The sequence below is a fragment of the Cydia fagiglandana genome, chromosome 4 (assembly GCF_963556715.1).
Source record: "Cydia fagiglandana chromosome 4, ilCydFagi1.1, whole genome shotgun sequence".
NCBI classification, from domain to species: Eukaryota; Metazoa; Arthropoda; class Insecta; order Lepidoptera; family Tortricidae; genus Cydia; species Cydia fagiglandana.
Window position 1 is genome coordinate 9,277,316 of NC_085935.1, and position 27,242 is coordinate 9,304,557.

The window sequence follows — 27,242 nt, forward strand, 5'->3', positions numbered from 1 at the left end:
GTCTGACAGACTGGAGAAACTGGACTTCAGATGTTTATAATTTAATTATGAACCTGTCAAGGTGGACCATTTATGTGACACTTTCTTTACGTGATAAGTACTTTAGTGTTGTGTGTTTTAATTAATTGAACATATACTGGAAATAAGATAGTTTTATTCTGTTTTCCCAAATTATATCTAGGTACGAACATGTCGAACATGTGCAAATAAAGCATTAATCTCCGTGTTATTGTAACAGGGGGAGCTAGCCAAGATGACAATCGTTCGCAGAAAACGAAACGAAACGCTGAGATAAACGTAAATAATGTACCTATGGAAATGAAAGCGTTTCGTTTCGTTTTCTGCAAACGATTGTCATTGTATTAAAAGGCATTTGGCATTGACGTTTAGGACTATACTTTGTCTACCTGTAGATGCATGTAACAACACATTGGTATTGCACAACACATTCTGAGCGATTCAGTTTGACAGGTGGCCATTAAATTCGAGTGCCATTCAAATAATTTATTAATCTAATGACGGTTCGGCTATTGCGGCATAAGCATAGGTATAGACAATACTCGAATGGACAATCTATTTGAGTAATTACGCGTTAAGGGCCATTGTCGGCCATCTCGTGCAAGCGAAATGAGCCTTGTTCACTGTCAGCCCGTTATGTGCATGCTTTTGGTGGCCAGCATACATGCGACGGTGCCCTGGAGTGTCTTCAATAGCCCTCCTTACAATTTTATTGCTTTTGTGTAGAGAGCGTCATAGCCCGCGGATTCTATTTACAGAAACTGGAAACGGAAAACTGCAACATTTTGTCTTATTAACTTGAACAACAGCAATATCGAAAGGCTGTGCGGTCTTTAACTTTTGGACTTGAGTGAAAACAGTTGTAAAACAGATATTAATCAAAAGAAAGCTTGTAGAAATGAAACATGAAACGCTGTTTAATTATAACAGTAGATTAGTTAACAATCTCGAAACCGAAGTCTGACTGCGGCTTATCTGGCGCCAAATGTTTCAAAGCAACTTTTAACGAGTTTAAAGTTGGGCCAAGTGTAGTGCACCCAAAGCGTAGCGCCGTCTTAGCTTAAGATTAATTAAACAAATGCACGATGGCTCCTTGAACCACTCCGACATGTCTCGGGCTGTCGTCGCCAACCTTTCCCAAATTAAAGCCATAAATCAAAATTCAACCGGTAAGAAGTATAATAACGAAGAACTACTTAAGCGAGACTACACAACTCATTTCCAAGGATTTCTTTCTTTCTTATTTTGCAGTCGAGCTTCGCAACGATTGGAGGTTATTATTTATATTAGTTCTGATCTGTTATGACTTACTGACTGTTAATATGAAACAGAAATATGCATTAGTTAAAATAACAAAACTTCAGTGGGACACAGACATATTAAATACCTATATGAAAAACACAGAAGAAGAAGAAAAGAGGTACGGAGTGAAACCTTTCGATCGTTTTTCGACTGAAAATACGTGAGTGACCCGTCCTTAATATATAAATGTGCATTAGTACTCTATTCAAGGAAATATTTTCCCTCTTATACATATACCTACCTATGTTACTGTAAAACCTGTTTTTAGTCAAACTAGTTTTCACAAAGTATAGATAAGTACTTTGATGAAAACTAGTTTTAACTAAGCTTTTCCAATCAGAACTAGTTTTTGCAAAGTGCCTCGTTGAAAACTATTTTTATTTTTCATTCAAACTGTAGTTTAGTAAAACTAGTTTTCACTTGGGAAAACGCGCTTTTACTAGCGATAACTATTATTTATTAGTTATTATTAGTCAGTTTAGTTTAGCCAAGAAACATTGGACAATTGTTAGTGGTATTCGACTAAAACTTGTTTCGAGGACTGGTAGAGATAGCACAGCCCTATTTTTTAGGTACCAGGAATATTACGATACCAGGGATTCCAAACGCCAAATGACACTAAATTGAACTAGTCTTACATTCGACACAGTGACTAAAACGATCGATTTGTTTACGGCCACTCGTTGAATGGAGTCACAATTTACAGCAACGAAGACAGTAAGCTTAAATCGGCTTGGATCGGGGCGGGTCGTAATTCAGATGCGATTTATGTGCGTGCGCCGGAGACTCGCTAAAAGATTAAAAATTACACTTGGTAAAATGTAGAGTGATTCCAAACGTAAATTTTAAAACCATAAATTAAGAGCTATGACTGATTAGTCAGTCGTGTTTATGTACTAAAACCAAATTACGTGCCAAGCAGCGCGTGTAACGCCTCGGGCGCTATGTGCTTGCCATCGGCTTGAAGACGTCGATGTTTGGAAAAATGCCATTATTTGCAAGAAAACATTGGAGTTTTTATACATTTGTCACACGAAAAACAGTAATGTGAGTTTTCAAAGTAGGTGTATTTTTGAGGTGCTGACTATATTCACTATTCTCATACATAATATTTTTACATACCTGAACTATTCGATTATTGGTGTTATAATACTTATAATTGTATCTAAGTACTATTAGAAGTATTTGAACAAATTAAATTATTTTTTAGAAAATATTTTAATTTGTTTTTATCAAGTAGAAACACTACTATATAAATTATAAACTGAAATAAATGTCATATACTAAGAAAAAGTGACCAAGGCCTCCAGTGCCCCAGGCTGGAATCGAACCAGCGTCCTCTCCACGATCGATCCAGCCTGGGGCACTGGAGGCCTTGGACATTTATTTCAGTTTGTATCTAAGTATTTATAATTTTAACACATTTTTGGCAACTTTGTTCTCTTTTCAATTAGAATTGATATTTTTATTGTGATGAGATGATACATATATTACACGGGTCTATTCCATACAGGTGGAGTTGTGATCTCATGGCATTTCACGATATATATACGCCACTCGACGTCCCGGAAATTGGGTCACTGAATTCACTAGTGAGCTTCTCTTTGTTAACTCCAATCAAATTGTAATCCCAAAATATACAGAGAATTCCCAACAAGGGGAAAACTTGTCTAGTAAAGAATAATAACGAACGAATAATAATAACATACACACTAGTGCATTTTTGAAGCAAGTTGCAATGAGAACATATCTGCACAATAGTACCGAAAATCGCTTGTTTAAAAATGAACGAGTGGAACAACGGATGTAGGAAGCGGGGCAAGTTTACGACTATGAAGCAATCCGGTAGACTTGCAGCATTGAATTTGTTTCCGACCGATTCCGCCAGACTATTGCATAGTTCACAACCGGCGCATATTATATCAACACTAGCGAAAAAGACTCCACCATTCATTTTCGTCTCTTTATCATTCAAGTTTTGCTTCTCAAAAAAATGATCCTCGTTATAAGTATTATATTTATTAGTCTCGCCGTCATGTACATTTTATCTTAGTTTCATATCACAGAATAAGTAATAGTATTATCATATTCATATGTATCTCTCAGTTACTTAAAGGTTAGCTGGAAGAGATACCTTAACGGGATAAGTTCGCCTTTGTACACATTTATTGTATTCTCTCTGTGTTATGTACTTGTTTTGTGCAATAAAGTACTACTACTATATTTTTATTTAAAAGCTAAGTTTTATTCAGTTTAGAGTTAAAACCTGGTGAGTAACAATCCGCATTGGGCTAGCGTGGGGACTATAGCCCAAGCCCTCTCGCGCTCGAGAGGAGGCCTGTGCCCAGCAGTGGGACATATATAGGCTGAGATGATGATGATGATGATGATGATGAGTAACAATAGACATCGTTTCTCCTTAGTTAGTTCTCTGCCCGTTATATAAACCTTTATTGACAAGAAAAAGCACCGGGATGAAGTAACGTTCAGTGAATTCCGACATTAGCTTGCTCTAACTTCTAGCCAAGTTATAGACTCTTTCCATACTTTGTTGCCACTTTGCCTTCAGTAGAACTGTTCGCTTTTTCCATATTACCCATTAATTCAAGGTCGTTTATCGGTTTAATTAAATCGTTTTTATAGTTGATTCTTACAAGTTGCTGTTACGATCACTCCACGTTTAAGTGGGATGTAAAAAGTTATTCCTCGACGCTTTTTAACACCCGATGCAAAAAGATTATTATATTTCTGTATAGCAGTGCTTTTTAACATTTTTCATGACGTGAGATTTGACCCCCTTGGCATAAGAATTTTTTTCATGGAAGTTCCGAAAAAATTGAATGGACATGATGAAATTGCTATAAAAGAAAATTTACAACACCCAATTACTAGTGAAATGTTTTCTTTATTTCTTTTTTAATCGACTGCAAAAAAGGCGGTTATCATTTCAAACGTAATTTTTGTTTGTACACGTCTTCAAATCTTGATGGATTCAGATCCAAACCTTGAAACGTATCCGAAGCGAAAGTCTTTAGTGACATGACTGGCACGAGTTTCGCAGAATGCTGCTGCGCTGTCAGGCCGTCACTCATAACAAAAACTTAAAACTAAAATAGGAAAAATTCAATTTCTTAACCTTAAAAAAAAAGAAAATCGACTTCAAAAGGAATGAATAGAATATCATCATTTTTATATGCGCTAGCAACGGATATGTTTGAAGTCGGTGCTAAGCCAAACAGTTACAATACTGGTCAATAATGCCCCTAAACAACTAATGGACAGCCGTCTTTCCTTCTATGCGATGGTCGCGGCTCCCTTACAAAATAGAGACAAATAAAACAGTCGTTATCTACTCATAATTTCACTTCACACGAGCGTTGAAGAATGTCTATAAAAATAATTCATAGTCTAACGCAAAATAATTGCCTGAGTAGGTATTTATATTTTAATTATCAAATTTATTTAAGTTCCTTATAAACCGCTCACCACATAATAGTGCATATGTAATCTCGGAGAGTGTATCTTGTAATTTATTTAGACACATATTGTAAAACATATTATCCACGTGTCATGAAATATATATGAAGTATGTATAAACATATTTATACCAGCCAAACCTATTGTGTTCTAAATTTTTATAGGTCATATCGAAACCGACTGTGGTCGCACTCATTACCCTATGGGGTTAAAGGGAGGGCGAGGGGGTGAGGGCCGCGACTTCGTGGCGACAGGCGGGGGGAACGGGAATGTAATATCAGTAGAGTAGTGATATTGCGGTTTCCAACTCGAATGATCGTCTGCAGTTAGTATACAAGATATATCGAGATAATTGTGTGAGACAACGAAGACTTATTTTTATTGTTACTAAGCAGTCGCTTTACGTTAAATAAAGCGTCGGTGTTTCAAGGTATTAATTTAACTGTATGTATTAACTTCACTGTAACTTCTGAAATAAAATTAACTATTCAACGCTTTTCCATATTTGTACAGTAAAAGTGTATAAAATTATGACGACAATTCGCTTTCCGTACTGCACAACAAAGATAGACAACAGCAGATGCAAAATACTGGGAGAGGAACACGCGGCACTTTAATTGCAATGTGCTCGTTAGCACTGATCCGATTTCCCGTCCCGTTGTGTTTTTATCCCGATATTCCGTTGAGTGACGCTTCCGATTTTGTCGGCGATCGGTCGACAATTGGCTGTCTCTTATATTGGACGATACAGACAAATGACATCAGTTTTATCTCAAAAATTTAATAACTACATAATTAATATATTTATAATTATAATAAGTAGATTTATAAGAGCCGAATGTGGACAACATATTGGGTGACTGTGTTTGTTTAAAATCATATTTTTAGTTTTAAAATTATTTATTTTGTATACAGCTACGTGATTAAATTCGTTCCTTTCTTTTTAATAAGGCACAAAATGATAACATTTTTTTCCTTTTTTTTTTTATTTGATTTCCTTGACGTTGTTAATGATAAATCTTGATTTGATTTTTTATCGATCGAAGATGAAATTGTATTTAAGTTTGTGTATTTTATAATTATATATATTTTATATTAGTGACATTGCTATACCTTAGGTAGGTTGTATAACCATAAGTATTGTATTAAATATTTAAATTCTCTAATTTGGATACAATTTGACCTATATAATCTCAACCATGTTTTGTGTTAATAACAGATTATCTTCTCTATTTTCGTCAGCACTTTTATATTAACTATCTAGTGCGGAAAAATCATAGACACAGTTCGATAAAGGGAACAATAATTCAGGCAAGGTACCTAATCAGCAAGTAACATAACTAACAACATATAACCCAGAGACTGCATTCATTTGGTATTCACAAATGTCAGATAAAAAAAAAGAGTGGAGCATTTTCCGTAGTGATTAAGCGTTGTCTAGTATTTAGTCGATTGTGTTACTCAGTTATACGAAATTTTATTATTTCAAAGTATTTTAATTAAGTTGTTTTGTAGAGGAAGATTATGAGAAGTCACTGACTTTGACAAGAGGAAAAGATTTTACTTAATTTGTTTAGTCAATGTGCGGGGCGGAAACGATTGAAGAGTTACAATCTTATTAAACACTTTACAATTGTCAGCTGTTAAGTCGCTGCAAGCTGCAAGTATGTACTCGTAATTATTAAAGTTTCGTAACGGACATATTTTTGAATAAGTTGGCAACACCCATATTTTTACAGTTGACTGTACCTGAGTCAGAAAAAGTCTTATTTGGCGAGGAACCCACGAGGAACCCATGGTGTTTCACGTAGGTTGTGTAGCTAGAGTTAGGTGTTATGTGTATAAGTCATACAAACCAAAGAAGGTTATAAGTTAAAAAAATAAAGCTATAAACGAGTTTTACTTTAAATACACTGATATTATTATTTCATTTATAAGGTTATAAGTTAAAAAAATAAAGCTATAAACGAGTTTTACTTTAAATACACTGATATTATTATTTCATTTATAATTTGATTTACACAATTTTCCTGTCATGTCTGTACTGTTTCTATTTCCTTCTATTGACTCTCGCTCTGTAAGTAATGTCTTTTTCATTTAGTTTGGTTCTTGATAATCGTAGTGTATGAAAGAAAGATAATTAGTAATAAAATATGACTTGTAAGTAAACTAAGTTTAGTCAAATAAGTTGTAGCTAGAATCGAGATAGGTGGTGTCAAATGCGTGTAAGCGAGTGCAATAACAAGAAAGTAGTGTGACAGGGCAAGGCCGCCCCGCCCGCTGCGGTGACTCGTTTCGCAGGATCATTGTTATTTATCTCGGTGCCTCCCTGCCTTTATTCGTCCGTGTCCGCCTCGCTTTATTTGTCTTCAGGTTCTGAGGGTACATTAACGTATTTTTCTTCTCTATTAGGAAGACGGTCGTCGGCTCACCTTCAAACTTTCTGGAATCCGCGGAACCCGGCCGTTGTTTTGTTTGGTTTTTATTTCAAAGATAAGTCAAATAAAAGTTGACGATTGATTGTATTGTTGGAGAAGTCGTAATCACATGGAATGGGGAGAATTTGTGGTGCGTTAAAATCAGAGTCGCCGTTTACGATCGACTCGTGAAATTTCCGCTGTACTTTTTTATGGATTAGCTATTCATAAGTTTATGTGATCGTGATATTCTATGGAATCTTTATGATAGTCTGCATAGCGATATGTCTGTTCTAATAAAGTTCTGTTATATTATTTTTATTAGAGATCATTAAATAGATTTTATTTTCCGATGTCTTATTTTTAAATTATACAAAGTTAGGTACCTGTTTCGGGCATTTTCGGGCAGACTTTTTTTTAGCAATAAACGTTAGGAAAGTTATTTATACAAGTGGGCGAGAAAATATTTTCTGCTTCTTGGTATAATGTTATCTATTCCCATTCCAACTATCGCAATTAATCAAGAAAATGAACGCTCTAAGAATACATACGTGATGTGTGTATGGTTCTACGTTGTACTGTTAAATGACAAACATCGGTACAAGTAAACGCACGGTGATTCATGCAGCAATAAATATGTGAGCACTATTTCAGGACGTCCTTCGTCGGTCGCCCGTTTAACACGGCTGGAAATTGCCCGTGATGATATTAACCTGAATAACCTGGATCAACATAATTTACATAATATCGCCGGACCGGCTACAGCTAGACGAAAACGTAGTGATATAGACGATTTAGACTTCAAACACATGATTGTGTATAAATAAATCTAGTGGAATTCTGCCAAAAAAATATTTTGTATGTAAATAATTGTAGTGGTTGTAATAAAATTATATTAAAATACATATACGTATTTACAATACAATACTCTTTATTGCACACCTCACATTACTCGTTAGTTTACAATAAATGTAGTAAAGTACAGTGTACAGTATGTGTGTATACAGTATGTAGGTATATTTATTACGCTTTTGCATTTAATGTTCAACGGGCTGTAGAATGATCACCAAAACTAAGTAAATTAATATTAATTTCTAGTATTTCTGACAAATTATGTAGTTGAAAACCATTTGACTTGAGCCAGGGTGACTAAACTTCTAACAAACGCTACAAAAGACACTGCTTAGGGACGAAGATACAGTCAAATTAGTCACAAAAGCTCCATTAACGTTGAGGCAATCTCAAAATTAAATTATCTCCTGCAATAGCACAGTGGGGTATTACGAGCAAATTGCCAGAAAGAATCCATTCTCGTGGATCGGTTGCATGAAAATTGCAACAGCCGGCCAAAGCGGCAGCGAAGCGCACAATTATAATGAGTACGAATAAATCAGAATGAGTTGTGGCATGTTATTAGGGCTATTCCAGCAAAATAGGAAGACGACGGGCACCTCGATGGGAAGCGGAAATGCCTTAATAGCATGTTCTTCGTATTCGATGACTACTGACATTTTGACTTGACAGACTAGACTTCTTTCAAGTTAATCTTGAAATCTCTAACCTAACGGATTCTGGTAGCTAGCGTTGGTGGTTTTCCTTTATTTGGTATTAAAACAAAATGGTGAGTAGGGAAACTGGCAAATACGTATGTACATTCGTTAAAAAGTTAGTAACTAAACACCACTAAAATATGAGATAACGAAACTCAACAATAACTAAGTATATGTTCCTATTTTAACGCCGATGAGTTCACAAAACAAATAAAATAAGTGGCCATGTTATCCACACAGTGAAATAGATAAAATATATTAAGTACACAGTAAATTTTCTGTGCTAATGTAATAATTTGTACACTTATACTGTGTGTCATTGCAGCTGTCAAATAAATTATTTATCTGTCTATAAAATTCATCCGACTAACTACTAGTTTTATTATAGCGTTATCGATACTATTTGTATACCCAGAAAACACGATTTTAAGTACAATCAAATTACCCAAGATCCTCGCAGGAGATCTCATGCCCGTGAATACAAATAGATGCTTAAGGGACGTACCTTTTCGCAAATTATCTCCTGGCTACAGCACGGCAACGTAACCTGAAACGAGGATTATATAGGTAAGTCGTTATCCTAAAACAACGTTACTTATTATTATGTGCTTATTTTAGATAAAGATATGCACCTGAAAATGTATGTCTGAAAACATGTCAGGCATTTTGTATCTACTGTTTATTGTTTTGTACATCATATTTTAAACAAAATCTTTAATGAAATCATTTGTATTAAATTATCAATATGATATTTCGCATATTCACGACCAAACGGCTGACCAAAATGTAAAGAAGTTTTAAGAGACGCAGACCTTTCAGAAAATAGGGATACAAGTACCTAGCAAGACGATAACGTCAAAAATTACACAAATATACTAAATTAAGGAGTTTGTACGATGTATTTATCATACACAATATGTTACCAATTTGCAATAGGTACTTTTTTCACTTCGTAATTTATTTCCCTTAAAAAATAATTGTCCAATTTATTAAAAACAATTTTCTAAACTAAGTAACTATAACAGACAGTCAGACGACACAACGGAGCCACGCTGTTACGTTGTCGCCCAAATCTAATGTTTATTTTGTCTTTGGTTTTTATGTGTAGATTTTTTGTTGTTTTCTTGTATTCTTATTTTGTAGTTTCACAGTGTAATAAATAAATAAACAAAATAATTGATCTGCTAACAATTGAGTCACTTTTACTGTGAAGCTGGCGAGTATGTACCTAATGTAGTCGTAATTATTGTAAGTTCCTATAAAACTTTATTCACTAATTAGAATAAAGGTGACGTACGAATTGCGACTGCGATTACTGTTGCCGCTCTGACGCGGGGTACATCACTGTCAATCGCCTTGATAAAATAAATGACGTATTTAACGTTCTAATCACAAGAGCAATGCCACCACGATTTTTTTTATTAGCCTACTTTGATGTTTCACTGGGCATTTGCCTCCCCTCGTTTTCTCCATTCGACCCTGTCATCGGCATTTTCCCACCATTTGGAGTAGAGTGCGTCCAAGTCGTCCCGCCATCTCCTTTTCGGTCTGCCTGAACCCCGGCCTGCACCGTCTATTGTGTTCCGAGGGTCCCACTCAGTAACCATTTTTGCTCTTTCTGGGTGCAAGCTTAAGTGGACACGAGTGGGACTAGGCTGGACATGTCTGCCGCATGCCACCACGATATTAACGAAAAATATTTTGGGCTTACGATAAATTAATTAAGTATAGGTATGTTACGGTGTAGTACACGTCAGTGATAATGTCTCCTGCGACACGTAGCTTAAATTACCACGAAATACTGACAGGTTAATTTCAATTGATATAAATCAATTTAACAATTTGCATTGAGTAACAAAATCCATTACGTTAATTCAGCTTCGTATAGGAATGCAGTAACAAGGGCGGCGGCATGACAAGTAGCTAATGGATGAATAACAGTTAATTTTGAAATATCCTATCTTTTCGGCGCGTTGTTTTTTACTTACTAAGCAACGGTGAAAGGCTGTGTCTGTGTTTCTGAATAAATAATTGATCCCATTTTTCTATGAAACGGATTAACCGATTTAGTTGCGGTTTTCCGTACAGCATTTGTGTGAGCAGCAGAATTCAACATTTTAAATAGGTTATAGGTACGTAACACTCACAATCATAATTTTAAACAGCGTTTGTTATCAATAAAACGCATGATAAAAGAAATTAATGGTTGGGTTACATGGACTATGCATATTTTTTTACTAATAGTTTTAACTAACAAAAGAGTAATTCATTAAGAATAACATATATCCTATCTTCATGATATCAAACATATTTGAGGGCTTTATAAATGTGTAATTACAAAAATCGGGAATTTTATTAAAATTAATAAAACTTTCTTTAGCTTAAGGTTTGTTCACAGACAAAACATCCTCCAGACTGAGCATACTCGCGCTACCCCCTCTGCCACGCATAAGGTAAATTTACTCCATGTTCGAGTCAAAAGTGTCTTTGTGTGACGTCCGTGTCTTTGAACGGACCAATCACGGCACGGGACTTCGCTCACCTCCTCCCGCGCACCCCCGTATTTTTGGCATCATCGGTTGCATGAAATAATTGCTCTAAACTCGGTCTAGAGGTATCCTAGTCTATGAGTTTGTTTTTGAATTTGGAACCTTGTCTTATATAATAAAGTATTAAAATTTGGTATTTAATAAATCCTTTATACGGGCCTCTGTTACTCAAGAGGCTATACGAGTATTATACTATAATAGTCTCTAAGTGGATAAAAATTGTGCATAATAAACATGTCTTTATTTATGTAAAATATAATCTCTATAAACACATTATAATAATACATAATCAAGTTATTTCATGGTAATAATAAATTATGATACTCATCAGACTACGTGATCCAGACAAAATCCTTTTTATTTGTATTTACGAGCGGATAGCGGGCCTTGACCCCGCTCCAATCGAAACGAGGCCTGGTGACGTCATCTGAGAAAAATAACTTCCCTCGAGTAAATAGGGCACTACTATCGTGATTTACCAACGGGGATAGATAGTCTAGAACAAACAGGGGCGGTTTCATTACTCCTAATTTGTTTGGTGTGTTACACGATAGTCTCTTAAGACTTATTTAATCTCATAGACCTGAATCTTCCGGCGTTATATCCGGAGAAATTTATTGTTGCTAAGTAAAGCCATTAATATATAGGTATATATTGAATCAATGATACACTAAAAGTTGCTAGTGTGATTTAAAAACTAAAATATACGTATATTTTAATTTCTTTAAAACCTTATGTGTTTAGCAATGCTAATATGGTTGTCTTTTTATCGTCTGTCACCATGCCTGTCACGTTCTAACAAGTATGAAAGTGCGAAAGTGACGCATGACATGACAAGTGATAAAAATGCGACCATGATCCGTGCTTTTCGTGCTTTTCAGGACTGTGTTTTTCGTAAAGATAGGTATATAAAAAAGTCAATTTTCCGTGATACGATGGTTTGATTGATGTTTCATAGGGATAAAAGATTAAATGGGGAAAGAAGATTAATTTCGATAAAAAATCTTAATGAAGCATAAATAATGTTACAAGGAAGTTTATCGAGACAATTAATTATAATTCCGCAGACTAAGAGGGGGAGTAGAAACTTTCCTTGTCATATTTAGTATAAGGTACGGAAAAACTTGTAAGTAAATCCTGTGCAAAACTGTGCTCTAGCTAGAGTATAAAGTGGAATATTTTAGTTTTAATCTGTTCTATATTATAATAAAAAAGCTTTTTCTTCCCTGCTAGGAGGGAGCAAAGTAACACTTTTCTGTTCTAGCACACTATTTTTACATTTTTTGCACATTATTTTTTTAGCTTAAATAATTTGTTTAAGCATCAGATTGTGTCAACACTAAGATTTTTTTATTTTCCTCATAGTTGATGTGAAAAGCAGTAGGTATGTGTACTGCACATGGTATCAAAATTATTTCGTCTTGGGCGTTAACACTTGAATCCTTCATTACGCTCAGGATTCTACTTTAGAATCCATCGCTTCATTCAGGATTCAATGTACGCCCTTGACGGAAATATATCATTATGATCCTTTGTAACACAAACTACTATTATTCTTGAGTAGAATAAGCATATACATCGTAGTCTTTAATGTACTTACTTGAAATTTTACCCGGAAAGCGTACTTTATTTAATAAAAGCATTAAGTGAATGTGGTAGTAGAAGAGCCGGCCGCAAATTTTCTAACCGACTTGATACCACGATGAAATGCACAATGGTTTCCCATAAAAGTGATGCTAAGTCCGAATTCGATAGTCTGCCACGGCGGAACTTGCCGAAAGTACGAAAAAGAAGGCCACTTCCGGTGCGAAAAAAGGGGGCTGATTTAACCCATCTGATACCGAAATAATAGTTATGGCAGCAGTTAGAAATTTACATGTAGACACATAAAAGCGAAGTCTGCCAGTATTTTTTTTGCCGGAAGTGCTTGGCAGACGCTCTCAAAGGTGGCCAACGGGACCCCTAATTTAACCCATCTGATACCACCACGAAACCAATTCCAGTCGGTAGGTATGAACCCTCATGTCAGGAATATATAAGTCTGCCAAGGCTTTTCCTGCCGAAACACCTTGGCAGACGAGATTATGTAAGCAAGGTCGGCATCGGTTACCCTACACTAACCCATCTGATACCACCATGAAACCAATTCCAGTCGGTAGGTACGAACCCCCATTTTAGGAATATATAAGTCTGCCAAGGTTTTTCCTGCCGAAACACCTTGGCAGACGAGATTATAAACAAGATGACCATCGGTTACCGTACACTAACCCATCTGATACCGCCATGAAACCAATTCCAGTCGGTAGGTATGAACCCTCATTTCAGGAATATATAAGTCTGCCAAGGCTTTTCCTGCCGTAACACCATGGCAGACGAGATTATGTAAGCAAGGTCGGCATTGGTTACCCTACACTAACCCATCTGATACCACCATGAAACCAATTCCAGTCGGTAGGTATGAACCCCCATTTTAGAAATATATAAGTCTGCCAAGGTTTTTCCTGCCGAAACACCTTGGCAGACGAGGTTATAAGCAAGATGACCATCGGTTACCGTACAGTAACCCATCTGATACCACCATGAAACCAATTCTAGTCGGTAGGTATGAACCCTCATTTCAGGAATTTATAAGTCTGCCAAGGCCTTTCCTGCCGAAACACCTTGACAGACGAGATTATGTAAGCAGCATCCACATACGAGGGATCCGTATTTTGGGATTATACAGATTACGGACATTATTAATAGCTGTAGGCTTATTTATTACTTTATGCTTATACATATTTGTATATTATTATGTTATTAATAAAATATATTTATAATTTATTAAACCTAAACTTAATACATTGGGAATTCATTACCTGCTTACGGCAGTAGTAGGGATAAGTGGGTGAGTTCTGGCTCACTGAGCCAGGCCAACAGTCCCTCCCCCTTTTTTCCCTTGTTGAGGCCCTGCAACTTTGCCTTGAACCCAAACTAATGTCATTGTAGCTCGAATCTAACCTAATCTATTTTTATTGCTTTTAGAATATTTCAATTATCTACTTTTGCAAAGTTAAATGTTGAAATCTCTATTTCGAAAAATGGAATTTTAATGTGACTTTAACACGTTCACTGCGTTACGGGGGCTTTAAGCCCCGTGGGTACACTACACAATTCCGAAATATTTCATGCCGAATTTTAGAATATCGAATTTTATTATTCCGATTTTTAAATGCTCGATCCATCATAATTCCGAATGTCGTAATTACCGAACGATGAAAATGACGAAGTTTTATATTGCCGAATAGCAAAACCGCCGATTATTTAAAATTCCGAACCACATAATTCCGAATATTACAATTCCGATAGTGAAAAATACCGAATTTAACATTTACGATTGTTGAAATCACGAATTCCGAATTGTCATTATTCCGAAATTTTTAATTCCGATTTGACGCGATTCCGATTTTTTAAATTCCGAATAACGAAATTCCGAATTTGTTCATAATAAATAATGGTACCTACGTCGTTAAAGTAAGCAGAAATGCCTTTTAAAATTTCCTATTTTACATAATATTATAAGAGTTACTCACAAACACAATTTTTCAACATAATTATGTATTATGTATGTTTCTACATAATTGTGTATGTAGTTAGTTCTGTTTCTAAAAACACTTCTTTTCTGTGGGGGGTTACAGTTCTAACCTAACCTAACCCGCTTTTCTAGTAGCGGTTAGTTTCTGTAAAGGTCGCAGTTCTAACATAACGTTGGCGTAATACGTGTCGCCATTCAATTTTAGATTAAGACAGGTCCCCACAGAAAACCAGCGCCACGGTCTGCCGCGGCATCATGCTGAGTGGGGATCCTATTTTAGCGTCCTAATCTGTTTTATGTCTGCATACTTTTCTTTTTTTTACATGTACTATGTTGTGACGTTAAAATAAATGTATTTCTTCTTTCTTCTTCTTCTTCTTCTTATAACCTAACCCACTTTTCTAGCAATAGTTGGTTTCTGTAAAGGTCGCAGTTCTAACCTAACCTAACCCATTTTTCTAGTAGCAGTTGGCTTCCGTAAAGGTCGCAGTTCTAACCTAACCTAACCCACTTTTCTAGTAGCAGTTGGTTTCTGTGAAGGTCACAGTTCTAACCTAACCTAACCCACTTTTCTAGCAACGGTCGGTTCCTGTAAAGGTCGCAGTTCTAACCTAACCTAACCTACTTTTCCAGTAGCAGTTGGTTTCTGTAAAGGTCGCAGTTCTAAACTTACCCATTTTTCTAGTAGCAGTTGGTTTCTGTAAAGGTCGCAGTTCTAACCTAACCGATTTTTCTAGTAGCAGTTGGTTTCTGTGAAGGTCGCAGTTCTAACTTCTAACCTAACCTAACCCACTTTACTAGCAACAGTTGGTTTCTGTAAAGGTCGCAGTTCTAACCTAACCTAACCCACTTTTCCAGTAGCAGTTGGTTTCTGTAAAGGTCGCAGTTCTAAACTTACCCATTTTTCTAGTAGCAGTTGGTTTCTGTAAAGGTCGCAGTTCTAACCTAACCTAACCCACTTTTCCAGTAGCAGTTGGTATCTGTAAAGGTCGCAGTTCTAAACTTACCCATTTTTCTATTAGCAGTTGGTTTCTGTAAAGGTCGCAGTTCTAACCTAACCCAATTTTCCAGTAGCAATTGGTTTCTGTAAAGGTCGCAGTTCTAACCTAACCTAACCCACTTTTCTGGCAACTGTTCGTTTTCTTGGGGGTTGCAGTTCTAACCTAACCTAACCCACTTTACAGACAACAGTTCGTTTTCTTGGGGGACGCAGTTTTAACTTAACCTAACCCACTTTTCTGGCAACAGTTTGTTTTCGTGAAGTCGCAGTTCTAACCTAACCCACTTTTCTGGCAACAGTTTGATTTCGTCGGGTTGCAGTTCTAACCTAACCTGAGCCACATTTCTAGCAACAGTTGCTCCGCAACTGCTCCGGCGCTGCGAGATTAGCAGCCTCTTGGCCCTTGCGTAGCAAAGCGCAGGCACTAATGCTCGCCTCAGCCGCTTCGGCTGCTCTGCGCTTTGCTACATCGGGCGTGCTTCCCCTCCGCGCCTCTGGCTTTTTACATACACTCTAGGGGTAGGACAGACAAGACGACGTGGATAGTGGGGTGCTCCGATTCGGATTTTGGTTAGTGAGACTTAAAAAAGTGCGTTTAAGTCTTATTTTGAAATTCACGAATTTCATTATTCCGAATTCACAAAAGATCGAATTTCTGAATACCGAATTACTTTATTTCCGATCGGTCAATGATTTTTCGGAATAGACAAATTCGGGAAAAATATTTTCGGATTTTTTCTAAATCGGAATTTTATGCTTTCGTCCATATGAAAATCGGATTTTAAGTTTTCGGAAATAACACAGTCGTGATTTTGTTCTTTCGTGGTTTTCAAAGTCGTAATTTCGATATTTCGGTCATGTAAAAAATCGGGATTATGAAAATCGAGGTTATGAAAGTCGGAAAAACGTATTTCGGAATATTTGGGTGTTCCCAAGCCCCGTACGATGTCATCATTCAGTGCGAAGTTAAATTTATTTTAGAAGTTAATGGGGGAGGGGAGGGTGCACACATTTTACCACTTTGGAAGTATTATAAATGATAATATAAATGATATTAGAAACCTCAATATCATAAGCAATAAGACCGCCTGTTGTTACCTCTATTGTCTTTGTTTATGTTATTGTCCATTTATTGTAAACTAAGTGTATGTGAGGCGTGCAATAAAGAGTATTGTATTGTATTGTACTGTATCATTTTAGAAGACCTATCCATAGATACCCCACACGTATGGGTTTAATGAAAAATACATTTTAAGTTTCAGTTCTAAGTATGGGGGACCCCCAAAATGTATTGTATTTTTTTTCTATTTTTGTGTTGAAATCTTAATGCGGTTCACAGAATACATCTACTTACCAAGTTTCAACAGTTCTTATAGTTTCGGAAAAAAGTGGCTGTGACATACGGACGGACAGACAGACAGACATGACGAATCTATAAGGGTTCCGTTTTTTGCCATTTGGCTACGGAACCCTAAAAAGGAGGTATTAATTCGGTTTTTTAATGTTTGATATCTCCGTCATTTCGGGATCGATTTTGAAAATTATTTTTTTAGTTGAGTTGTAACTTGTAAGTATATACATACAGATTGGTTCCGTCTTTGTCAAAACCCAGTTCTAATGGTGAGATTTATGAAGAATCGAGGGCACTCTTCAAATCTTGTAAGGGTGGTTCACGTTTGTATTGGAAAAATTCAAACTCTAGCTAGAAGAAGCGGCACCCCCTCATTTTGTTACACTTATTATGTTGACAAAATACGCCAAGTTTGTAATCTTACAATCTTAACTACAAGGGGGTGCTCAAAACACTTTGAAATTTTTCAAATTGTATGAAATCAAAAAAAAATAAGTTACTATTTTTTGATTTTTATGTAAGTAGTAGTTTTCACATTATTTGAAAGTGTGATTTAAAAGATATTATTTTGAAAGAAAATGTTTTTCTACTTCAAAACTTATACATCACATGTGCAAATAGTGTGAAACCAGATATTTAAATAAAATTCTGAATCATAAATACTCTTTTTGTTGGGTTTCAAATAGGGCTTGCATTCCGGAATTCTGGAATCTCGAAATTCCGGAATCTCGGACAAATTTTCCGATATTACAATTCCGGAATTGATATAACTGAATATCGAAAATTCCGGAATTGGATTTAAGTACTTTTTTCAGGTTTTAATACGTTTATTATCGAAAAATGTTAAGAAACGACACTATACTGATGTTTTTTGTTGTTAATAAGTGCCTCTTAGTCGTTCAGTGACCTATAGTATGGGTATATTTTACTTTTCGGTTTGATAAAGCAGTGGGACAATATGGGCTCATAAAAAAAAGCAAAGTGATTTACTTGCTTAGAATAGTCAGAATAGTCTCAATCCTACATGAGCGAATCTTCTTCGATTTAGATAGAAGGTTTTCTCTATCAACGATTTCGGATCCTGTAGAAGCATATAATATACGATCTGCTGAATCATAATTAGGATCTAGGAAGGAAAAAGCCAAATTTCGACCTTCAACTTCTTAAACAACACCACTACGTACTATGTTACGAAGAGTAGGCTGATTATAGAGCTGTTATATTTAACTATTTTATAAAATTATCCATTGAATAGTTTGCTAGCAACTAAATTTTCCCCGAATAAATACCGCGTATCATAGAATTGAATAAAAGTAACCATTTTAATAAGGTGGTAAAAAAGAGATGAAATTATCTGTAGTTTCCATTAATTATTTTAATGGGATCATGTCCCTTGAAGTTTTAGCTTTACGAAAAGTTAAAAAACATGGAAAACGGCCCAGTATTTTTCAAATTATCGGCATTTTCCCGATTTGTGAGCGGTTTCGCGTTATCACGCGCACGAGTTGCGCTACCCTTGACCCTATAAAACGGGGGGTAGGGGAGGGGTTGTTATCAGTCACTTATCAAAAGTTGACCGGTACACATCTCCGCATATTTTCCCGTGAAGAAGACCTGTGAAAAATGGAAACCACTGAAGCTGAAGTCCGCCAAGTCATCCAGCTCCTGCAAGAGGGGCGTAGCCAACGTTCAGTAGCTGCCACGCTGAATTTAAGTCAATCTACAGTTTGCAGAGTTTACCAGAGGTTCCAACGGACTGGATCCTTTACTTCAAGACCAAGAAGCGGCCGCAAAAAGTGTACATCAGAGAGGGACGACCGCTTCATTGTCACAACATCTCTCCGAGATCGACACCTGACAAGCGTTGCCATCCAGCAGCGTCTGCGTGAGATACGAGGAGTGGCTGCCAGTGAGTGGACAATAAGAATGGAAAGCGAACTTGACACCCAGGAGGCCTGCAACAGGGCCGAGATTGCTGGCGCGACACCGTACAGCCCGAAGATAGTTTGCAGAAAATCATATGGACTGGACCATTGAGCAATGGACCCCAATTCTCTTCTCGGACGAGTGCAGAATATGTTTGAATGGATGTGACCGAAGAGGAAGAGTCTACAGAAGGCCAGAAGAACGGTTCGCCCAATGTTGCTTCTCCGAAAGGGTCGCCTATGGCGGTGGATCCGTGATGTTCTGGGGCGGCGTTTCCTACGACGCGCGAACAGAGCTGGTTTTCGTGCCTGGCGGGGGCCGTGGCGGTGGATTGACCGCTGCAAAATACATTACTGATATCCTGGAGGAACATGTTGTTCCTTATGCCGGTATTTTTGATGAGGGGTTCATCCTAATGCAGGATAATGCCCGTGTCATACCGCTAGGGCCACCGCAGCCTACCTTCTCGAAGTGGGCATCGACACCATGGACTGGCCAGCGATGAGCCCGGACCTTAACCCCATTGAACACGTGTGGGACTACCTGAAAAGGAGGATTCGGAAGCGGAATCCTGCCCCGGCCAATGTTGATGAGCTGAAGGGAGCCTTGCTGTAGGAGTGGGACGCTATTCCACAAGATTTAATTAGAAAATTAATTAGGTCTATGAAAAACCGCTTGATTTGTGTGAGGCAACACCAGGTATTAATTTAATAATAATAATTTATTTTGTATTAAATAAATGACTTTTATTCTTAACTTTCCTAAATTTATTTCTCGACCATTATGTCGCTACTTTCAGTTTTTGATTTTTTTTAGTCTTCAGATTTGAAATTTCATTAAATTTTCTAATGCGTTAGATTATAAGCTTTCAGTTGATACCAAAATTTTCAGAATCGGCTCTAGAATTACAAAGATATTGGGTGCGGACGAAAAAATGCAAAGTGATGCAATACTTTTGCACGCGAGTGTATTTGCCGTAATTTATTTTTAAAATTTGTTTTTCAATTAAAAGACATCAAGATTGTTTACCTAATTTCTAATGCTAAAAAAAACGAAGTATAGTTGAGATAAATTAAGAAACTTGGTGTATTTTATCAACATAATAAGTGTAACAAAATAAGGGGGTGCCCCTTAGGAAAAAAAAAGGTTTTTGAACCACCCTAACATATAGTGATACTGGTGTATTTTAAACAAACCAAGCATTTACATTCAGAATTGTGACATTTGATGAAGTGAAACTGCTGATGATGATCAGAATGGAACTCTTCAACGACGCATAGCTCATGTTTGGGGATTTGTCCTCTTCGTTATGTTTGTTAAGCACGTTAGATTTTTAAGTCATATTATCGTGAAGCTCAAGTTCTGATGATGGGATCCATAAGGAATCGAGGGAACTCTACAAATCTTAATGGCATTGTATAGTGACTCTTGTATTTTCATCAGGCAAACAAGGATTTATATTAAGAACAGTGGCATTTGATGAAGTGGTATTGCTGATGGTGATCAGAACGGAACTCCTCGACGACTTGTCTTTTTCTAATTGATTGCTAAGCAAGTTACCCCACTGGCAAAACAAGCAACGAAATCTTGGCCGGAAGTGAGATATTTGACATTAAAGGTCCGTTTTTTTCGTTTTTCGTAAATAACTCTTAAACGGTGGTGCATAGCAAAAATGTTCTATTACATAAGTAATATGCATAAAATGCCTACAAGAAAGATTCCGTACAATTTTTCGCTAGGATCAATATTAAAAGAGATTTTAACGCGGGAAATTTAATTATAATCACTTCTAAGGTCTCGTTTTTTAGGTTTTCGTAAATAACTCATAAACGGTGGCCAATATCAAAAAATGTTATTAGACGTTAATAATCTACACAAAATTTTGAACAAAAAAAATTCAGTACACTTTTTGCAGGGATCAATATTTAAAAAGATAATAAAGAGGGAAAGTTAATTATACTAAATTCTAAGGTTCCTTGTTTTTATTTTTTCGTTAATAATTTGAAAAGTATGACTCATAGCAAAAAAAATCTTATACATAAATAATAAACGTAAAATTTCCTACAAGAAACATGCAGAACACTTTTCGCTAGGATCAATATTTAAAAAGACAAAGCAGCGGGTAAGTTAATTATAATCAATTTTAAAGTCCCTTTTTAGTTTTTTGTAAATAACTCGTAAACGGTGTCCCATAGCGAAATAGGTTTTTAAGAATAAATTATCTACATAAAATTTCCTCCAAAAAACATCTATAACACTTTTCTGTAGGATCAATATTTCAAGCGATATTAAAGGAAGAAAGTTAATTACAATCAGTTCACAGGTCACTTTTTTTTAGTTTTTCGTAAATAACTCGTAAACGGTGGCCCGTTGCAAAACAATATTCTACATAAATATTAAACATAAGATTGTCCACAAAAAAGGTTCTGTACACTTTTTCGCTACGATCAATAGTTAAAGAGGTATTAAAGCCGTACGTTAATTATAATCAATTTCCAGGTCCCTATTTTTAGGTTTACGTCTATATAGGTAAAGAAAAACTATTTTATTTTCAAAATTTAGACCCAGTAGTTTCGGAGATAAAGGGGGGGGGTGGTATTTTTTTGTATTTTAATGTTTTATTTTGGGGAAGGGGGCTTTATCTCCGAAACTACTGGGTCTAAAATTTCGAAAAGATACACAGAATAGAATCTATAGATGACAGGAAAACCTATTAGAATTATGCAGTCAAGCGCGAGTCGGACATACTTATAAAATACACTGTTTAGAAAAATTGGGTAATGTACCCTTAACCCGGAACCCTTGCAACGCGAGTCCGACTCGCGCTTGGCCGGTTTTTATTCATTTTGAGGTACGGAACCCTAAAAAGAGAAAAGTGTTCCATATGTCTTTCGTAGAAAATTTTATATCGATTATTTATTTACAAGAACATTAAGAACTTATTTTGCTATGAGCCTTATTTTACGAGTCATTTGCGAAATCCTAAAAATAGGGACCTGGAGATTGATTATAATTAACTTACCCCCTTTAATATCTCTTTAAATATTGATCGTAGCGAAAAAGTGTACAGAACCTTTTTTGTGGACAATTTTATGTTTAATATTTATGTAGAATATTGTTTTGCAACGGGCCACCGTTTACGAGGTATTTACGAAAAACTAAGAAAAAGTGACCTGTGAACTGATTGTAATTAACTTTCTTCCTTTAATATCGCTTGAAATATTGATCCTAGAGAAAAGTGTTCTAGATGATTTTTGGAGGAAATTTTATGTAGATAATTTATTCTTAAAAACCTATTTCGCTATCGGACATCGTTTACGAGTTATTTACAAAAAACTAAAAAGGGACTTTAAAATTGATTATGATTAACTTACCCGCTGCTTTTTCTTTTTAAATATTGATCCTAGCGAAAAGTGTTCTTTATGTTTCTTGTAGGAAATTTTACGTTTATTATTTATGTATAAGAGTTTTTTTTGCTATGAGTCATACTTTTCAAATTATTAACGAAAAAATAAAAACAAGGAACCTTAGAATTTATTATAATTAACTTTCCCTCTTTATTATCTTTTTAAATATTGATCCCTGCAAAAAGTGTACTGAATCTTTTTTGTTCAAAATTTTGTGTAGATTATTAACGTCTAATAACATTTTTTGATATTGGCCACCGTTTATGAGTTATTTACGAAAACCTAAAAAACGGGACCTTAGAAGTGGTTATAATTAAATTTCCCGCGTTAAAATCTCTTTTAATATTGATCCTAGCGAAAAATTGTACTGAATCTTTCTTGTAGGCAATTTTATGCAGAATACTTATGTAATAGAACATTTTTTGCTATGTGCCACCGTTTAAGAGTTATTTAAGAAAAACGAAAAAAAGGTACCTTTAATGTCAAATATCTCACTTCCGGTCAAGATTTCGATCGAGCAACCGGCAAATTCGGATTCAGCGGGGTCTAATTAGGTTAAAAAACCCGGTTGCCAAAAAGTAATATGCTTTGCCAGTCGAAATCGATTTTATGAAAAATATGACCAGTCTAATTACTATATATGTTCAGAATATTATTTGAATAAACTTAGGATAGGATACTTAGGATAGAAAATAAAATGTGTGTTTTTATATCTTTAAACCCAATTACTAAATAGACTGCACATACATTAAAGTCACATTAATATTCCATTTTGCGAAATAGAGATTTCAACCTTTAACTTTGCAAAAGTAGATAATTGAAATATTCTAAAAGCAATAAAAATAGATTAGGTTAGATTCGAGCTACAATGACATTAGTTTGGGTTCAAGGCAAGGTTGCAGGGCCTCAACAAGGGAAAAAAGGGGGAGGGACTGTTGGCCTGGCTCAGTGAGCCAGAACTCACCCACTTATCCCTACTACTGCCGTAAGCAGGTAATGAATTCCCAATGTATTAAGTTAAGGTTTAATAAATTATAAATATATTTTATTAGTAACATAATTAGATACAAATATGTATAAGCATAAAGTAATAAATAAGCCTACAGCTATTAATAATGTCCGTAATCTGTATAATCCCAAAATACGGATCCCTCGTATGTGGATGCTGCTTACATAATCTCGTCTGTCAAGGTGTTTCGGCAGGAAAGGCCTTGGCAGACTTATAAATTCCTGAAATGAGGGTTCATACCTACCGACTAGAATTGGTTTCATGGTGGTATCAGATGGGTTACTGTACGGTAACCGATGGTCATCTTGCTTATAATCTCGTCTGCCAAGGTGTTTCGGCAGGAAAAACCTTGGCAGACTTATATATTTCTAAAATGGGGGTTCATACCTACCGACTGGAATTGGTTTCATGGTGGTATCAGATGGGTTAGTGTAGGGTAACCAATGCCGACCTTGCTTACATAATCTCGTCTGCCATGGTGTTACGGCAGGAAAAGCCTTGGCAGACTTATATATTCCTGAAATGAGGGTTCATACCTACCGACTGGAATTGGTTTCATGGCGGTATCAGATGGGTTAGTGTACGGTAACCGATAGTCATCTTGTTTATAATCTCGTCTGCCAAGGTGTTTCGGCAGGAAAAACCTTGGCAGACTTATATATTCCTAAAATGGGGGTTCGTACCTACCGACTGGAATTGGTTTCATGGTGGTATCAGATGGGTTAGTGTAGGGTAACCGATGCCGACCTTGCTTACATAATCTCGTCTGCCAAGGTGTTTCGGCAGGAAAAGCCTTGGCAGACTTATATATTCCTGACATGAGGGTTCATACCTACCGACTGGAATTGGTTTCATGGTGGTATCAGATGGGTTAAATTAGGGGTCCCGTTGGCCACCTTTGAGAGCGTCTGCCAAGCACTTCCGGCAAAAAAAATACTGGCAGACTTCGCTTTTATGTGTCTACATGTAAATTTCTAACTGCTGCCATAACTATTATTTCGGTATCAGATGGGTTAAATCAGCCCCCTTTTTTCGCACCGGAAGTGGCCTTCTTTTTCGTACTTTCGGCAAGTTCCGCCGTGGCAGACTATCGAATTCGGACTTAGCATCACTTTTATGGGAAACCATTGTGCATTTCATCGTGGTATCAAGTCGGTTAGAAAATTTGCGGCCGGCTCTTCTACTATGGCTGAGTATTGGTTGGATGGGATTGCGATGCGGACGTAGCGCCGGTCGCCGGCCGGTCGCGGCGCGGTACGGTGCCGGTAAACAACGCTCGTTCGGGCGGCAGCTGCGCGCCTGCATCCGACGCGCAATATCCCTCTTACAAAATAAAGGAATTCCCCGCGACGACAATTGTTCGCTTTCCTTACCCCGAGAAATACAAACGCACGCCTCCGAATGACTTTACAAAAATTTGCATGGCACTTTTTTCTCTATATTTTCACGTTCAGAAAAGCAATTTTTGTACGTCGCTCGCGATACGGAATGAGGGAAATTGCACTCGTTCCTCGGTGAACGGAGAAAACAGTGCGAATGGAGTGGCGCATTGTGACGCTTCGAGGCGGCTCATTGCTTTTCGGTGACTCCATTGCCTCTGTTGTGTTTAAGACAGTTCAATAATGGTAAACGACTGAACTACTTTACAGTGTATAGCATAGATACGTATGTGTGTGTGTGCAAATAAATTGTAGCTCTGAAAATTTGGTGAGAAGTGTACCGAAGTGGGTCAACACATCTGGAATGTTCGATCAAAGAATTTGAAAGTTAATTTAAAACAAAAAGTCAGTAACTTTTTATACACAAACCTCGGACAATAAGTATAAGCCTTATACCTTATGCCATTAAGCCTTATGGCTTATTATTTTGCCTTATGACATTAAGTCCGCCTTTTGTACTATAAGGCTTTTTTTTGTGCAATAAAGATTAAATAAATAAATAATAAGCCAACTAGGCAGAGTATACAGTGCCATTAAGTTGATTTACAAAAAAAGTTGCGCTGCAAGCGGAGTTATTCACCAATGTTGGATTGAATTAGTGCGAGCGCAGCCGCCCGCCGCCCGCGCGGCGAATTATCTTCGTTACCGGGGACAACACGGTAATTGTTAATTACTTTAAGATACAAACTCTCCTCTTTTCCCTGCAATCTGATACTTGTTACAATAGGGACGCTACTTTAATCATTACCTACTTCACAGACTGTACCATTGATCGCTTCAAGAGGCATTGGTTTTGAGCTGTTTTAGAGTGTATTAAAATTATTGGTATCGTCTTGGGCCGTCCCATTCGTTTTTCGTCAAGTTCTTAAATTAGTCCTATTCTGCTTTCGTCACTCATTCTACATTCGTTCCAATCGTCGGTGGCTTTCAATGTAGAATGAGTGACGAAAGCAGAATAGGACTAATTTAAGAACTTGACGAAAAACGAATGGGACGACCCAAGACGATACCAAATTATTTTATAACAGCTTTTAGAAATAAACTAAACACTTTCAACGCGGTGGACTATAAATGACTAAATATAATTGTGCTACGGAAATATTTCGTAACATACAGATATTCACTGTCTACGGGCTTCCAAATGCTACGCCGTAGCGTCGTAAAAGGGTGTGAGTTATTTATTTTTAGGGCTTCACAATTTAAAACATTGAAAGAGTTTTTTTGTAATTTGATCGTAATATTTCACGTAAACATTATGAGAAATGCTATATTATTTTCTATTATTACACTGCGTTGTGCAGGTATCGGTGGCTGTGAGAAACAACACGTTTGCCTAATTCTGTTCTAATACGCAATACGCATAGATTCTGATTTAGCCATTTAAAGTAAAAAAAAATCACTTCTGCAGCTCGAACGTGGGTGCTTTGATGCTTAAAAACAGTAAAATTCGATTATGCTCACTGAGTGAGACAAAGCATTTCAAAGTGCGGAAAAATGGATGAATGGGTGTTTGGGTTGGCTGAATGGGTGTTTGAGTATATGAGTGAATTGATGTTTGTGTCAATAGGTATTTGGGTGTGTTCGGGTGAATGGGTGTTTAGATAAATAGGTGAATGGGCATTTGGTGAATGGGTGCATGGGTAAATGGGAATGGGTGTATGTTTACCTTACCCAATGCTTTTACTCGTATTGCTGAGGTAAAAATGTTTACCTATGTACCAAAGCTTTTTGTACTTCGTGCCATAGAGCTACGCTCAAGATTCTACATTAAAATCCTCGGGGCTCAACATTAACACTTTGCACAAATAACATATAAAAACAAAAACTTTAAGGTTTCTAAAAAATTTTACTAAGTGAAGTCCAAGAATTCCAAGAAAATAGTTTCGATCATGATCGGTAGATGATCTTTTTTTTTTGTTTTTTTTTTTGTTAATAAAGTTTGACATAAAGGTTCGCCTTTTTCGACAACCACTCACTCCACTCTGATGTGTGTACGCTAAATGTTCTGGGGAGTCGTGTCATTAGGTATTTTGCAAGCATTTAACGATGCACGTAAGATGTACTGCCAGTCGTATAACTTATATATACTGTATATAGGCTAGATTTACCATCATTCCGATGTCACCAATGAAATAAAAAAAAGGTACGAAAAAACTTGGCCGCCACACATCGTATCACACGAACTAAACTGACAAACAACGATCGTATAAAATATTTTATTGA

At 36.5% G+C, this 27,242-nt stretch overlaps 1 protein-coding gene across 2 annotated transcripts in view; it reads right to left on the reverse strand.

Annotated features, from left to right (window-relative positions):
• Positions 1-27,242, reverse strand: part of LOC134663649 (protein muscleblind) — a 402,754-nt gene that overhangs the window by 198,130 nt on the left and 177,382 nt on the right. For both annotated transcript variants that reach the window (XM_063520083.1, XM_063520082.1), the window contains exon 2: positions 9,270-9,311. The gene's annotated coding sequence lies outside the window, so the exon portion shown is untranslated. The remainder of the gene's footprint in view (positions 1-9,269; positions 9,312-27,242) is intronic.